General features: G+C 40.0%; 1 protein-coding gene across 8 annotated transcripts in view; it reads right to left on the reverse strand.

Moving 5' to 3' along the window:
- Positions 1 to 16,374, reverse strand: part of LOC131440552 (serine/threonine-protein kinase par-1) — a 94,774-nt gene that overhangs the window by 42,371 nt on the left and 36,029 nt on the right. The gene's annotated exons all lie outside the window — the stretch shown is intronic.

The raw sequence follows: 16,374 nt of genomic DNA on the forward strand, positions 1-16,374 counted from the left end.
TAGGTTTCATAAGTATAGTAGTAGGATCTCAATCAATAAAGCTATGCAATAATGTTATCGTATTATTTGATGATAAATATTATTATATCATTTTAAAACGTATGTGTAGTGTGAAGTGTTACTAAGTATTCGTATGTGTTGTGTATAACAGATGTAATCATATTGAAATATTGTTTTATATCAGTGTTGAATTGAGAATATGAAACTTTCGAGTTACATCAAATAAGCATGAAAATATATGTGTTGGTCGGGTGCTGGAACTTCCAACTTGACCGTTAAACTATGTAGTTGGTTTTGTTGAATTGAACATCTCCGAAATCCTGGTTCTTCTCATATTGAATGCAGTGATGGGCCTAACAGAATAGTAAGCTGAATATACGTCTAGGTGAGTATGTGCTATAACAAGGTGTTGACGCTAACATAATAGTATATTATCCGGTTATTGTGGAGTATTACATAAAATATAGACAATAACATAATTTTTTGTAGTGTACTTTCTCTTGGCTTTACTTTTTCATATGGGAAAGAGTTGTCAACTTCTAAGTCATTATAAGGAACTCTTTAAAGCCGGAGCAAAGGAAATCTATCAATTGTTCGTTGATCAATTCTCAAGCGTCTAAGTTGAAGCAGATCAACACTGGATTCTTATATTGTGTCATAACCAAACAGCAATTCTGGCAGCACTGGAGCTGTCAAAGGCACGAGCACACGCTTAAAAATAGTTACTCAAAAATGAGTAAGATCTCACTCATCTACAGAAAAAGTGGAACAACTCTAATTTAGAGTAACTCCGAAGTTACTCAAATTTGAGTTCTTCCACTGGAAACGATATTTGGGTAAAATCTACTCATTTACTGAGTAATACTATATTCGTACATGTACAAAAATAGAGTAACTATCACTCAAATTTTGTGTGAAATTTTATTTCACATATACCAAATTTGCAAAAAAATTGCTCCTTTTCTGAGTGTATTGTATTAAAATGTTAAATAATTGAACTCAATACTATATCAAGTGGTGGTCGCTTGGAGTAGTGTGTTATGCTCAGGCACCAATCATACACTTATTCCTCATAAATGACATTTGAGCATATTCGTTTCCTTTCTAAAGCACAACACGAAGCTGATCATTCCGGTTTTTGCAGACACAACACCGTTTGTGTTGATCGACTCACCCTCGAAATACGCGTCTCACTAACAAAAAATACAACCTGTTGCTACAAATTACAACTTTTAGACTTATCGCGAATGCGAATAGTAACTATAAAAAGAGATTTTGCGTTAAACTCAAATTTAGAGTAGGAGTTACTCAATATCATTGATGATAACTACTCAATTTTTGACGTTTCCATGTATCATTTGAAAATGAGTAACTAGTACTCAAACTTTGAGTAACTTTTTCTAAGCGTGCACTATCACACTTGCCAACTCAACAATAACGAGATGATTTCCGCTACGACAGTGAAAGTATCACTCTATCTAAACCACGAGAATAAACTAGATATAAGGAAATAAAAGCTAGTGTACGCGTTCTTATCCATTACGATTCCCGTTCCTGTCGGTCCGCATCCGATTCTTGGTAGTGTTCCGCCCGATTCACAACAGTTTGGCGACGAGAAGTACGGAACTGCGCGAAAGTTCGAAAAGTGTGTTTCTGCTGTGTTCTACGTTGCGTTCGGAAAATTGCAGCATTTTGCTAACATGGTGGACCAGCCAGGTGCTGGACCTGCCGCTGGCGTTGCTGTGGTACCGGTTACGTTTTCATTTGAGCCGTTCAATGCTGCCACATCGAAATTTAATCGATGGGTGGAGCGGCTGCAAGTTTCCTTTTGGATTTACCACGTTTTGATGAGATTGTGGCTCTGCAGAAGGATCATTTTAATCCCGATCCTTTGGGAATTCTGGAAAATTTCAAGTTTTCAAGCCGCAAGCAGCTGGAGCACGAGTCTTTGAGTGAGTACTTAATGGATTTGGAGAAACTTGCTCAAACGTGCAATTTCGAAGATCACTTGGACAAAGCCATACGGAACCAGCTCGTATTTGGCATCCGGAATCGTGTGATACAGTCGCGGTTGCTGGAGGTTAGAAATTTGACCCTGGACAGGGCAAAGGAAATCGGATTTGGGATGGAAATGTCACACCGTGGCACCGATGAGATGCACGGATCCCGATCGAAGAACGAGGTGCAACACATCGAGCACGGATCCAAGAAAATGAAAAAGAAGAAGTATTTCCAGTTGGCGGGTCAGTCGAGTACAAACCAGCATTCAAGCAAATCTAATTTCTTACTGTGACGGTAGGGATCAATACATCGCCAGTGCGTTGAATGATTTACTTAAAAAGTTCTCACATGTTTTCGATAAACGCGTTGGTAAAATTAAGGGGATTCAAGCTTCGCTGACCGTTCGAAGGATACCAAGCCGATGTACGTGAAGGCTAGATCAGTTCTATTTGCAGTGCGGGGTGCGGTCGAGAAAGAGATCGACCAGTTCGTAAGTGATGGTATCTGGGAAAAGGTGGATCACTCTGAGTGGGCCACTCCTGTCGTTCCGGTGAAAAAGACGGGCGGTAGGGTACGATTGTGCGCTGACTATAAAATCACATTGAATCCGTTCTTGCAAATTGACGATCATCCTCTTCCTACCGTAGAAGAACTTTTCGCAACCGTTGCGGGGGGAGAGACCTTTTCAAAGCTGGATCTATCCCAGGCCTATTTGTAACTAGAAGTCTGCCAGAAGGATAGAGATTTACTTATTCTAAGCACTCATCGTGGTCTTTTCCGTCCCACGAGACTAATGTACTGTGTCGCTTCCGCTCCGGCTATATTTCAGCGTCTTATGGAGCAGATTCTCCAAAATACCCGGTGTAACTGTCTTTATCGACGATATTCGTGTCACTGGCCCTGACAGTAAGACACACTTGCTTAGACTTGAAGAGGTGTTCATACGGTTGGATATGTACAATTTTCGCGTAAATAGAGAGAAGTGTGACTTCTTCTCAGATCGAATCGAGTATTGCGGTTATATAATTAATAGAGAAGGAACTCACAAGTTGCGTGATAATGTGGAAGAAGTGCAGAACATGCCGGTTCCTAAAAACAAGGACCAGGTTCGATCCTTTGTTGGACTGATAACTTACTATGGCCGATTTTTCCCTAATCTTAGTACAGTTCTGTATCCACTCAATAACCTTCTGAAAGAGGACGCCCCATTTGTTTGGAGTAAGGAGTGAGAGAAGTCTTTTGCATTCGTTAAGAAGGAAATGCAGTCTGATAGTGTTTTAGTCCACTATGACCCACAGTTCCACTGGTGTTAGCCACCGATGCTTCGCTCTACGGTGTAGGGGCGGTCATCAGGCATCAGTATCCTGATGAGACTGAGCGACCATTGCAGTACGCTTCGCAGACTCTTACTCGAACACAGCAAAGGTATTCGCAGATCGATAAAGAAGCTTACTCGATCATTTTCGGTATTCGGAAGTTCTACCAATACTTGTACGGTCGTCGATTCACCCTTGTGACTGATAATAAGCCCATTAGTCAAATCTTCTCAGAATCCAAGGGACTCCCAACTATGTCCGCAGTGCGAATGCAGCGCTATGCGGCATTTCTGCTAGCTTTCGATTACAAGATCCGCCACCGTCAGTCATCGGACCATTTCAACGGTGATGCAATGTCTCGCTTACCCTTACCCCGAACCGATTCTGAATCGGAGATTGAGGAACCCGATGCTGTTGAGGTGAATACAATACAAACGCGTCCGCTTACAGTTGACGAACTAGGTGCAGCTACTCTTTCGGATGACAGTGTTAATGAGTTAGTACGTGCTCTAAGATCGGGAAAGGGAGTCGACGGTAAATTCGTACAGAACAGCTTACAGAAAGATTGTCTTTTGCGTGGCAGTCGGGTGTATGTACCACCTTCGCTGCGAATTAAGGTTCTTCGTGAACTTCATTCGACGCACTTCGGTATTTCAAGAATTAAGTCACTTGCTCGTAGCTACTGTTGGTGGGTAAATATCGATAGAGACATCGAGAACCTTGTTAGGGACTGTCCGACCTGTTAAGCTACCAAGGCTAATCTGCCAAAAGTTTCGTTCCACTGTTGGGATACACCGAGTGAACCGTATCAAAGGGTTCATGCGGACTATGCTGGTCCATTCCTGCGATTTTATTACCTGATTTTGATTGATGCGTTCTCAAAATGGCCTGCTGTTTTCGTGGTCAAGAACATGACTACAGATACAACAATTCGTATGTGCAGAGAATTTTTTAGTACTTATGGTCTTCCATCGGTTTTCGTGAGTGACAATGGGCCTCAGTTTATTTCGGCAGATTTTAAAAAGTTCCTAACACTGAACGGTGTTGTCCATAAACTCAGTGCACCATACCACCCTGCCCCAAATGGACAGGCTGAGCGTTTCATACAGACAATGAAAGCTAAGCTCAAATCTTTGGATTGCAATCGCTCTGAGGTACAAAGCGAGATTTGCAACATTCTCATGGCGTATCGTAAAATGATTCACCCTTCTACTGGATACTCCCCGGCGATGCTAGTGTTCGGTCGCCAGATCCGCTCACGGCTCAATCTCATGGTCCCTTCAAAGGACCCGAACAGAAGCAAAGTTCAGTCTAAAGTTAGAGAATTAACTGTGGGAGCCAAGGTTTCGGCTCGCGAATACGTTCACGAAAACAAGTGGAAATTCGGGACTATCAAAGAGCGACTTGGTGAGCGTCATTATTTGGTACAGCTTAGTGATGGACGGGTCTGGAAACGTCATATTGATCAACTGCGTGCTGTAGGTAAGGGGATACTGAGTTCTTCTACAGAAGCAACTTTTTCGCGGCGAAGATAGGGGTTGTCAAGTTTTTCAAGACAATGCTACCGCTGTAACTTCTAACATGCCTCCGACTACGATACCGGAAGAAAACATTCATACTTTCGATGACTTGACTCGTTTTCCTAAACCAATAACCCCTGCTCCTTCGACGGGCATTCCAAAGTCAACTTCGACTGGAATGGCAAAATCTAGGGAATCATCGTATTCAGCGTGCTTGCCGGCGAACCAAGATCTGCGTCGATCCCAGCGGACGATCAAACCTCCGCAAAGGCTCAACCTGTAGTGCACGAGAAAGGAGCTTCTTTTGCGGGGAAGAGCTGTCATAATCAAACAGCAATTCTGGCAGCACTGGAGCTGTCAAAGGCACGAGCACTATCACTCTTGCCAACTCAACAATAACGAGATGATTTCCGCTACGACAGTGAAAGTATCACTCTATGTAAACCACGAGAATAAACTAGATGTAAGGAAATAAAAGCTAGTGTACGCGTTCTTATTCATTACGATTCCCGTTCCTGTCGGTCCGCATCCGATTCTTGGTAGTGTTCCGCCCGATTCAAAACATATTGTACATCGCATTAAGTTATAAATATTATTTGTTATCAATGGCAAACATTCAGATTATATTAAAATTGAATATGATAACAAGGACCGATATTTTTCAGGTTAAAATATAGAGATTGAAGTCGATATTGCTTTGACTTCATACCTAAAGCGAATAGTGCACCCCCGACGTCTGCTTCCATCCAACGCACAAGAAGAAATTATCGATTTTCGACCACGGTTCCCCTTTTAAAACGTTCAGTTGAAGATATGTGCCTGACTACCTCAAAATCGTCGTCCTTGCGCGAAAAACCCAAGCGAAGGTAAAGAGTTTTCCGCGTTATTTTCAAATTTTAAAAAAACTTAATTTTTGAGTTGTTTGTTGTTATCTCACACTGTTTAAAATTTTATCCTAAATTCCTGATCAAATTTTTGATGAAATAGTGAGAGAATTATGTTGCTGCCATTAATACAAGTCGAGATATTCACGATTAAGTTCTGCCCATTCTTCCATATGGCTAATATTTAAAAGGCGCCCCATAGTAAAGTAAGTCGTATTCACGACAAAATATTACTAAAATAAATATAAGAATGTGAAAATATGTGCTAAAGTTACTTTACTATTCATTGCGAGTTTCGGACTTCCACAATGAAGCAATCTGGGACCGTTCATATTCTTATTATATCTAAATGACATATTCTTATTAAGCCCATTTCCACGAAGCCATTCAAAAATTAATAATTTCTAATAAATAATTTTTGCGTCGATTTGATTCGGTTCCTAGAAGTGTGGGTAAAAAAGCCGCACAGAACTGATTAAAATAAGAATATATATTTGAAGGGAGAATGAGACTGCTTTCGACAAAGGACAGGAAAGGAAAATCTTGCGAACAAATTATCGTAGAGACGGAACTCTAACCTGTAACTTTTCCTATCCGGGGAAACCGTTTGGTCAATTAATCACCATGCACACCTTACAGAAATCAGCTAGATTACTCATTTTACCCTGTGTACAGGCGCTACACAGTTGAATATCAGTTATGTTTGTTTGGAAATCTTCCTCAAGGAAACACCCCACATAACGAAATCACCAAATCTTATCACCTTATTCCCTTTAAGACTCAACTAACAAATTAGTGTCGATAGGTTCGACATCTTGATTCCAACGCGTCTCAATTTTTGTGAGATTTTTTCGAAATTCTGAGGTCTCTAATCGTTTCAAGTGAGAACTGATTTTACTTTTACATCTCGCACTTTAATGATTAAATAAGACCACGTTCGTTTTTGGTTAGTTACTTTAACGACTCCATGACATTGTTTGAGCCACGATCAAATTGTTTCGAAGGAAATTCAAATTGCAAACAATTGCCCTAATATGGACATTGACAAGTATCGAATGTACTCACGCTACCGGCTTATTGCTCGCTAACTCAAGCCACGCCTATATGCCCTTGAACTGTATGATGATATAAATATCCTGCGCTCCCCTTAAAAGCTCCACGTTGCAGATCCAAAATTCTAATGTTGGCCACGACGCGTTAGTGATACATGCAATCCGTGCGTTAGAAGTATAAAACACGGTGCTTAATCTCCGTAGCTATCAATTTACACAGTGACTATTCACATAACTTTTGGTTTCACAATCCGGAATTTCAAATAATCATTAGTGTACGAGACTAATACTGATTCTCCGGACTACGGCGAAATCAAGTATGCGTAATCGAACCGGTGGTGTTATTTTAGGTAAATTAATTTCACTAATACATCGATTCTATACGTGATTCCTAAGCGTACAGCAATCTTTGTTATTGATGATATGGAGTTTGGATGTGTTGTCTTGACAAAATTTCATTTAACCGATTCTCAAGGATAGCTCAACAAACATCTGTTATTTATCGATTTCAAATCAGCCTACACCATTATCGATCTTGATCAGATAAGGAAAATCATGCACGACGACGGATTCCCGGACAAATTGATACGGTTGGTTAAGGAGTGTATCGAAAAGTAGTTAGCAACATTGATTATTGAATAAAAAAGCGAAAAAAAAACATATTTTGACATCAGTTTTTGATATATTGTAGAAAAATTATATTTTTATGCATTTCACTGATTATATGAAGAAAACCCCAGTTTCTGAGAAACGCTCGCACTTTGGACTTGACATTCTTCATCAAACAGTTACTTTTGTGACTTTCCTGGTGGCAGCGGTCCAGTTTTTTTAACTCCTGCATGTTTTGGGACACTATACCTTCCTTCCGAAAGTGCCGCTTGACAATTGCTCAATACCTTTCAATTGACCGAAGATCCGGGCAGTTAGGTGGGTTGATGTCCTTTTGCACGAATTGTACATTATTTTTTGACAACCACTGTAGAACGGAGTTGGCGTAGTGGGCTGAAGCCAAATCCGGCCAGAAGAGAGGAGGAGTCTTATGCTTTCTGTACAGTGGCAGCTTTCTCTTCTTCAAACATTCTTCCTCGTACACCTTGGCGTTAATTGTGCCCTTCGTGAAGAAAATCGACGACCGCAAACCATAGGTACAAATTGCTTGCCAGACCAACATCTTTTGCCCAAACTTTTCCATCGCCACTGTGGTATCAGCGTCATCCAGGTCCTGGTACACCGATTTCGTATAATATTGCGATCCGGGCAGCGCTCGAGAGTGTTCCTTGGCGTAGGTTTCGTCGTCGATCAGGATGCATCCGTCTTTATTCTGTAGAATCCGGTTATACAGTTTTCGCGCTCTTGTTTTGGCCTGAAATTGCTGTACCAGGGACTTTTTCGACACCTTCTGTTTTTTGTACGTTTTCAGGGAGTTCCGAACTTTGATCCTTTGAATCATCCCGATGCTGGTGTTGAACTGCTTGGCCAAATCCCGCGTCGACGCCGATGGGTTTTTCCTGATGTACTCAACCACTTTTGAGTCCCGGACGGGCTGTCTGGGACCTGTTTTCCTACCGGATCGGGGCAAATCCTTCATGGAAAGGGTCTTACCGAACTTCTCGATAATATTTTTGACACTGGTGTGGTGCACTTTCACCCGTTTTGCAATTTCGTTGTACGTGACACCACTTTCTGAGCACCAAGTGTGCAGAATTTTCTTTCGCGTTTCCGGATCAATTCGACTCATCATTGAAACCATAAACCGTACCGAAACCAATCGATTGCGCAGCTGTTATTGACATGTAAACAAACATGTCACCGCAAAAGACGCTGCAAAAAATAAGCCATTTCAGAGTAATAACTGTTTGTATGTTGCTAACTACTTATCGATACACTTCTTAGCTATGATGGATCGAGTAAAGTGCGTTGTTCGATCATTGGGGATAGAATCGAATGCCTTTGAAACTCGCAGAGGGTTACGACAAAGTGATGGTCTTTCATATCTGCTATTTAATATTGCTTCGAGGGTGTAATGAGAAAAGCGGGGATACACACCAGTGGCATGATTTTCAGGAAGTCCGTTCAGCTATTTGGTTTCGTTGATTATATTAGCATTATAGCATACAACTTTGAGAAGATGGAACTAAAAAAGTAACCAGAAGAATCGGACTTGACATCAATTTGTCAAAGACAAAGCCAAAGTTCTTATTGAAGGTGATGAAACCGAAATGGACTAAAAACAGTAACCAGAAGAATCGGACTTGACATCAATTTGTCAAAGACAAAGCCAAAGTTCTTATTGGAGGTGATGAAACCGAAATGGTCGACAAGTTCGTGTACTTGGGTCTACTGATGACCAATGTTGCACATATTCTTCGTGTAACTAATTTATTCGCCGATCCTCGGTGCGAATATTCTGTCTTTGAATATAATCGTCTCGAACAACGTTGAACTATTCACTGCACGAAAGAGAGAAGCGCACCCGAATATACTAACACATTCTTAGCTGATGGTATACATCGTGCATGTTTATTTTATATATTTGTTTGTCATTCGTTCATTTACTTCACTCTTCGAATTGGTTCGAATAGCGTCACTGTGATTCCATTCTTCGCGAAGCATTCTTCATCTAATAAATTCATCATATCTCATGAGGTAGCAGCAATGGTGGAGGGCTGGGATATGGTTCATCACACACAAATAAGACTATGGTACTAATACAGAGGAAAACGTCTTAATTTGTTTGTTTCAAAGACAGCACGAACGATCTTCGCGAATTAGGTTGTGGTATGCACCCGTTCCCGACAAGTCCGAATATCCGAGCGATTACCGAACAAAGGCGAAGGAAAGCGAACGATGATCATTGGCGTTCGTTGCATTTTTAATATTCGAGCAACATTGCTGATGACTGGCGATAATGAAATCAGCAGAGAAATTCAGAGATGCTCTCGGCACCTTAGAACTAAGGCAATGAGGCTAACGTTTAAATGTGCAACAGTTTCATTGAAATTTTTAGCTGCAATGAACAGAACAGTATCGTCAGTAAATAAATGTATATCACAAAAATGCAAAACTCTATTCATATCATTAATATACAAGATAAGTAGAATAGGACCTAACACACTTTCCTTTGACACACCAAGTGAATTACTGAGGGCTTATTCCTTTCAGTATGCTTGGATATCAAAGCAACCAGAGATTCTTTCCAAACAACGATTCATTAACCAAATCCAACAGATCGAGTCCAATGATATGAAAGCTCCTTTCCTTTCCTTTCAGTATGCTTGGATATCAAAGCAACCAGAGATTTTTTCCAAACAGCGATTCATTATACCGTTTTCGTTTATTGATCAGAGCAGCCCGAAAGCTGACCCAGAGTCGCCCAAACAACGTTTGATATGTTTGTTTTAGCAACCTGAGGTCGCTCTAGATCGGACTCCAATCGCGTAGTTTCGCTCTGAAAATTTTCTCGGGTCGCACCACGCATCCAGCCGAGTTTGTTTATTTTTTCTTTTTTTTCATGAGTTGTTGTTTAGGGCGAGTACCACGTGTTCGTTTTACTCGGAGTCAGAGTAGCCCGCGTCTAGGTTCAAAAACGAAAACGGTATTAACCAAATCCAACAGATCGAGTCCAATGATTCATTAACCAAATCCAACAGATCGAGTCCAATGATATGAAAGCAATCTTGTATTACTTTTGAGTGAACATTGTCTATACCAGCAGATTTTCCAAAATCAAACCATAAGGTGTTATTAATCAGCTATGTTACCTATCAATTCAATACTTTGATTTATCTGTTAAACACTATGAAACAACTGTTGAGCGCAGTTCGGTTTTACATCTCATCCAAGTCAGTCGATAAAACAAAACCGCTTACGTTCGGGACAGAAGAAACAAAGTACAGTATTGTGTAGTGAACAATAGAACGACCTCGAAATGAGTGAACCAAACGAACAAAAGCTACCGCCGACACGAAAGAATACAATTGTTGTTGACTTCAGGCAGTGCAAAAATCGACCTTCGATACGAGAACTTGAAGGTTTGCTTAAGGAGCAAATGAATCTTGACATTAAACGTGTGCATTTATTTCAATGCAATAAGACGAATAATGTTGTTTACATCCAGTTTTATAAAGAGTTGGATGCAATTCAATTCGCAAAAGACAATAACAATGTGCACTATGTGGAGCACGAGAACATTAAGTACAACATTCCAGTATATATGGATGATAGGGCTATAGAAGTGCGAGTGCATGATCTTCACTCAAGCGTCACCGATTCTTATATTCGCAAAACTATGTCCCAATACGGAGAGATTCTCTCTATCGAAAAAGAAAAGTTTAAGAATTTTTCCCCGGTATTCTCAATGGCGTACGTTTATTACGCATACACTTGAAGAGGCCTATACCTTCTTATGTGATTTTCGGTCAAGATACAAGAATTCCGTGCAAAACACTTGTTACCTATGATAATCAGATGGCTACTTGTCAATATTTCCAAAAAGCTGTTCACTACGGTAAGCCATGTGATAAACTGGACAAGGAGACAACTACACCAAAGGACAACGGTGCTTCCTTCACACAAACCCCAAGTAACCCCAGTACACCTGTGACAACCGCCAACAACAATGAAGCATCCCCTTCAACGAAACCATCAGTATCCTCCATAGAACAAAGTACACCGGCTGCAGTTAACAACTTACCCTACAACCAATCAGCAATTGCTACCAATATACATCAAGGTGCATCTACAGCAACTAGCAACGAAACGAAGACGAAAATCGACAACAATACCATCGATACGGCAATGGATAACGAGACGAATCACGAACGAAGTGCCCCTCAATCCTCGCAGGAGGGCAATAGAAGCTCCTCCCCCCTAGAAAAAGGGTGACAACGAGATCCAACTCAAAAAAAAATTATTAAAAAAATCGGCTCAATCGGCTCAATCTGCCACGTAGAGCTTGTACGCAAATAGGCCAGAGTAAAAAAAAATATCTTAAAAAAAACTGTTGAACTTTTCCGATATGATTTGCTCTGTATGCTCTTCTATATCGTTAAAACTTATAATTTTCAGCATGGCCGGATAGAGGCGTAGGCAAATTAAGCGGTCTTCTAGGGCACCAAGATCAAAGAGACGTCTAAATTCTGAAGTTTGAAAAAAAATTTCTTTTCTTGATTTTTTTTAATGTTTGAAAAACTGAATTTTTAACGTAAGGAAGGTAGGCGTTAAGAAAGGATGATTCTAACCATGAAATATTATTTTTAATGATTCTCTTTGAGGGATAATCAATTAAGTAATAGATTCACACATGTGTATTGACTCTACCGCAAATTAGTCGTTTCCAACGATTTTTTGCCTTTCTCTATAGAAAGGTATTAGAATTGCTGGAAAAACCGACTTTCGAACGGAGCCTCGGAGACCCATAGTGTTATTTACCATTCGACTCAGCTTGACGAGATCGGAAAATGTCTGTGTGTGTATGTGTGTGTGTGTATGTGTGTGTGTATGTGTGTGCACTTTTCGAAGATATTTGAACGCGCTCAATTTTCTCAGAGATGGCTCAACCGATTTTAACAAACTTGGGCTCGTTTGAAAGCTACTATCGGGGCATTGATCAAGTTCGAAGATAAAATGGCTGTGACTTTTGGTTCCGGAGATATGATTGTATAAGTGACGTAACTGACAAAAAGCGTTGTATTTGAACGCGCTCAATTTTCTCAGAGATGGCAGAACCGATTTGAACAAACTTGGACTCGTTTGAAAGCTACTGGCGGGCCAGTGATCAAGTTCGAAGATCAAATGGCTGTGACTTTTGGTTCCGGAGATATGATTGTATAAGTGACGTAACCGACAAAAAGCGTTGTATTTGAACGCGCTCAATTTTCTCAGAGATGGCTGATCCGATTTTAACAAACTTGGGCTCGTTTGAAAGCTACTGTCGGGCCGTTGATCAAGTTCGAAGATCAAATGGTTGTGACTTTTGGTTCCAGATATATGATGGTATAAGTGACGTAACCGACAAAACACGTTGATTTTTACCGCTCTTGTATATATAAGGGTGCCAAAATTTTGGGATCAACTCTATTTTCGTAAAGTTCTAGTGCTCAAAAGTTTAAGCACCTCGAAAAAAGCCTTCATGCAAAATTTGACCTAAATTGGACATGCTTAAGGGGTGCTGCCCGGTGGTAAAGGTTTGACAATTATCGATCTTGAAAAAGCACCATAGGGGGGAGTACATGAAATTTCCAAAATCGAAAATTTTTTTTGATGCCAAAACTCTTAAAACTGCATAAAACATCGAAATTTAGTGTCATCTCAAAAAAAATTTTTTTTGAAAAAATCAACTTTCTGGGACTTAGAAAAATTTTCATATTAAGTCCCAAAAAGTCGATTTTTTCAAAAAAATTTTTTTTCGAGATGACACTAAATCTCGACGTTTCATGCAATTCTAAGCCTTTTGGCATCAAAAATTTTTTTTCGATTTCGAAAATTTCATGTACTCCCCCTTATGGTGATTTTTAAAGATATATGAAAATTCCACTAAGTGGACTAAGAAGGGTTTTGCCTTTCTCTATAGAAAGGTATTAGAATTGCTGGAAAAACCGACTTTCGAACGGAGCCTCGGAGACCCATAGTGTTATATACCATTCGACTCAGCTCGACGAGATCGGAAAATGTCTGTGTGTGTGTGTATGTGTGTGCACTTTTCGAAGATATTTGAACGCGCTCAATTTTCTCAGAGATGGCTCAACCGATTTTAACAAACTTGGGCTCGTTTGAAAGCTACTATCGGGGCATTGATCAAGTTCGAAGATAAAATGGCTGTGACTTTTGGTTGACGTAACCGACAAAAAGCGTTGTATTTGAACGCGCTCAATTTTCTCAGAGATGGCTGAACCGATTTTAACAAACTTGGACTCGTTTGAAAGCTACTGGCGGGCCATTGATCAAGTTCGAAGATCAAATGGCTGTGACTTTTGGTTCCGGAGATATGATTGTATAAGTGACGTAACCGACAAAAAGCGTTGTATTTGAACGCGCTCAATTTTCTCAGAGATGGCTGATCCGATTTTAACAAACTTGGGCTCGTTTGAAAGCTACTGTCGGGCCGTTGATCAGGTTCAAAGATCAAATGGTTGTGACTTTTGGTTCCAGATATATGATGGTATAAGTGACGTAACCGACAAAACACGTTGATTTTTACCGCTCTTATATATATAAGGGTGCCAAAATTTTGGGATCAACTCTATTTTCGTAAAGTTCTAGTGCTCAAAAGTTTAAGCACCTCGAAAAAAGCCTTCATGCAAAATTTGACCTAAATCGGACATGCTTAAGGGGTGCTGCCCGGTGGTAAAGGTTTGACAATTTTCGATCTTGAAAAAGCACCATAGGGGGGAGTACATGAAATTTCCAAAATCGAAAATTTTTTTTGATGCCAAAACTCTTAAAACTGCATAAAACATCGAAATTTAGTGTCATCTCTAAAAAAATTTTTTTGAAAAAATCAACTTTCTGGGACTTAGAAAGTCCCAAAAAGTCGATTTTTTCAAAAAAAATTTTTTTTGAGATGACACTAAATCTCGACGTTTCATGCAATTCTAAGCCTTTTGGCATCAAAATTTTTTTTTCGATTTCGAAAATTTCATGTACTCCCCCCTTTGGTGATTTTTAAAGATATATGAAAATTCCACTAAGTGGACTAAGAAGGCTTTTTGCATTTCTCTATAGAAAGGTATTAGAATTGCTGGAAAAACCGACTTTCGAACGGAGCCTCGGAGACCCATAGTGTTATATACCATTCGACTCAGTTCATCGAGATCGGAAAATGTCTGTGTGTGTGTGTGTGTGTATGTGTGTGTGTATGTGTGTGTGTATGTGTGTGCACTTTTCGAAGATATTTGAACGCGCTCAATTTTCTCAGAGATGGCTGAACCGATTCGAACAAACTTGGGCTCGTTTGAAAGCTACTGTCGGGCCATTGATCAAGTTCGAAGATCAAATGGCTGTGACTTTTGGTTCCGGAGATATGATTGTATAAGTGACGTAACCGACAAAAAGCGTTGTATTTGAACGCGCTCAATTTTCTCAGAGATGGCTGAACCGATTTTAACAAACTTAGGCTCGTTTGAAAGCTACTGTCGTGCCATTGATCAAGTTCGAAGATCAAATGGTTGTGACTTTTGGTTCCAGATATATAATTGTATAAGTGACGTAACCGACAAAACACGTTGATTTTTACCGCTCTTATATATAAGGGTGCCAAAATTTTGGGATCACCTCTATTTTCGTTAAGTTCTAGTGCTCAAAAGTTTAAGCACCTCGAAAAAAGCCATCATGCAAAATTTGACCTAAATCGGACATGCTTAAGGGGTGCTGCCCGGTGGTAAAGGTTTGACAATTTTCGATCTTGAAAAAGCACCATAGGGGGGAGAACATGAAATTTCCAAAATCGAACATTTTTCTTAAAACTGCATAAAACATCGAAATTTAGTGTCATCTCAAAAAAAATTTTTTTTGAAAAAATCAACTTTCTGGGACTTTTCATATTTTTTCTAAGTCCCAAAAAGTCGATTTCTTCAAAAAAAATTTTTTTCGAGATGACACTAAATCTCGACGTTTCATGCAATTCTAAGCCTTTTGGCCTCAAAAATTTTTTTTCGATTTCGAAAATTTCATGTACTCCCCCCTATGGTGATTTTTCAAGATATATGAAAATTTCACTAAGTGGACTAAGAAGGCTTTTTGCCTTTCTCTATAGAAAGGTATTAGAATTGCTGGAAAAACCGACTTTCAAACGGAGCCTCGGAGACCCATAGTGTTATATACCATTCGACTCAGTTCGTCGAGATCGGAAAATGTCTGTGTGTGTGTGTGTGTGTGTGTGTGTGTGTGTGTGTGTGTGTGTGTGTGTGTGTGTGTGTGTGTGTGTGTGTATGTGTGTGCACTTTTCGAAGATATTTGAACGCGCTCAATTTTCTCAGAGATGGCTGAACCGATTTGAACAAACTTGGGCTCGTTTGAAAGCTACTGTCAAGCCATTGATCAAGTTCAAAGATCAAATGGCTGTGACTTTTGGTTCCGGAGATATGATTGTATAAGTGACGTAACCGATAAAAAGCGTTGTATTTGAACGCGCTCAATTTTCTCAGAGATGGCTGAACCGATTTTAACAAACTTGGGCTCGTTTGAAAGGTACTATCGGGCCATTGATCAAGTTCGAAGATCAAATGGCTGTGACTTTTGGTTCCGGAGATATGATTGTATAAGTGACGTAACCGACAAAAAGCGTTGTATTTGAACGCGCTCAATTTTCTCAGAGATAACTGAACCGATTTTAACAAACTTGGGCTCGTTTGAAAGCTACTGTCGGGCCATTGATCAAGTTCGAAGATCAAATGGTTGTGACTTTTGGTTCCAGATATATGATGGTATAAGTGACGTAACCGACAAAACACATTGATTTTTACCGCTCTTATATATATATGGGTGCCAAAATTTTAGGATCACCTCTATTTTCGTTAAGTTCTAGTGCTCAAAAGTTTAAGCACCTCGAAAAAAGCCTTCATGCAAAATTTGACCTAAATCGGACATGCGTTAGGGGTGCTGC

The sequence above is a fragment of the Malaya genurostris genome, chromosome 1, assembly GCF_030247185.1.
Source record: "Malaya genurostris strain Urasoe2022 chromosome 1, Malgen_1.1, whole genome shotgun sequence".
Taxonomy (NCBI): Eukaryota; Metazoa; Arthropoda; class Insecta; order Diptera; family Culicidae; genus Malaya; species Malaya genurostris.